The 1,540-nt window shown below is 48.0% G+C and overlaps 1 protein-coding gene across 3 annotated transcripts in view; it reads left to right on the top strand.

The window, feature by feature from the left end:
• LOC119310026 overlaps positions 1 to 668 on the top strand; it is a 5,880-nt gene extending 5,212 nt beyond the window's left edge. For 2 of the 3 annotated variants that reach the window (XM_037585893.1, XM_037585895.1), the window contains one exon: positions 63 to 668. The gene's annotated coding sequence lies outside the window, so the exon portion shown is untranslated. The remainder of the gene's footprint in view (positions 1 to 62) is intronic. The other variant, XR_005150657.1, reaches the window with a different exon arrangement.
• The last annotated feature ends 872 nt before the right edge of the window (positions 669 to 1,540 follow it).

The following is a 1,540-nucleotide window of genomic DNA, read 5'->3' as shown; positions in this document are numbered from 1 at the left end:
ATATCAAGCACCACACATGCCATGCTTTAGCTCTTGACATTAGGACTTGTTTTTATCTTCAGGGATCTGGTGCTTCAGGCCCTTGAGCAGGGAGGCCCGAGTGAAGTTCAGACAGAGACTCGTGAGTGCAGAAAATTCAGACAATCCTCAATTTCTTACCCCCGTCGCATTTTGAGAAGAATATGCTGCTGCTGCTGCGGCTTGAGCAGGGACCATGCGTGCGCTGGCTGTCACCATATGGATCTGCTCATATGCACAATCTGCCAAGGGGACAAGAGAAAAAGGAGCCACCGAGGAAAGGAGCGATGGTGCCTCCGCGTCATCACATTTGCCTGCCTGCCTGCTTCTCATGCTTGACACCACACCCAGCAGGCCAGCAGCTAGCACAATGGTAAAGGCCTCCTTTATCGTTGGCCATTGCTGGCCCTGTGGTTGTAGGCCGTTGCTACCTAGGAGCAATTTGGCCCTTGCTAGGCTGCTGCTAGCCACGGCGTGCCTGTGCTTCAGGCCGGCCTTGTACGAGTAGGAGGTTTGCTTCAGGTGTAGCCCAGCTGGGTGTGATTGGATGTGCCATTTCTTTTCTTTTTTATTGCTGCAATCGTTGCTGCCCTCGTGTCTTGCTTTCAGCGATAGCAGGTTGCCTGCTTCAAATGCCGTTTTTGCCGGGAGAAGCATTTTTTAGTGTGTTCATTTTTTGTGTTCGCGCTCAATGTTTCGTGCGCCGGCGGCCTCGTGGGCGAGGTCAGAAGATCGCTGGGATCTTCGACGGGAGATGCTTCCTCAGGAGGAAAAAAAAAGGGGAACTAGATAAGGTGGACGCCGTCATGTCTGCAGCTTTCCGACGTTCAGATAGAAAGCAAGCGTTGAGATAGAAAGTGTCCTACGACTACGAGTGAGGTACTTTCGTGACTTGACTCTCCTGCACCCTCGCCCAAGGCCGAAAGCAACACAGTGCACGTCCAAACAAAACTGGCTACTTTTTGTCTCACAAGTTACCACAATGACGTCACGTAGTACAAACAAAACTGATCGTACAAATCACAAGATGTTAAATCATGGCGTGACACTTTCTTATTACAGCAATTCTAGCGGACCCACTACGTTGTCAAACACAATTTACTTTCAGAGGTTATCTTTTTTTTTTTTTGCGGGGGAACACTTTCAGAGGTTATCAGTGGCAGGGACATGGTGCCAGCAGCGGTCCTGCCCCCTTAATATCATAAATTTGCTATCAGAATTCTGATGAACAATACAAAATTAGATATTTTTTACTTCTAAGCATCTACTCCCTCTGTTCCAAAATAAGTGTCTCCACTTTGTACTAAGGTTGATGAGACACTTATTTTAGAACGGAGGGAGTACTTTTTTTACAAAGCTTGGCCCTCTCCGCCCCCCCCCCCCCAACCCAAATCCAAATTTTCTGCCTCCGCCACTGGAGGTTATGCATATCATTTTACTTGCGAGGTGCCAGAAAGAAAAGAAATATTCAAGTGTTTTGGTAGTTTCTGGCTGCTTACGAAGTATATGTTGAGTAAGTAGG

The sequence above is a fragment of the Triticum dicoccoides genome, chromosome 5B (genome assembly GCF_002162155.2).
Source record: "Triticum dicoccoides isolate Atlit2015 ecotype Zavitan chromosome 5B, WEW_v2.0, whole genome shotgun sequence".
Taxonomy (NCBI): Eukaryota; Viridiplantae; Streptophyta; class Magnoliopsida; order Poales; family Poaceae; genus Triticum; species Triticum dicoccoides.
This window is presented reverse-complemented; position numbering and strand designations above follow the sequence as displayed.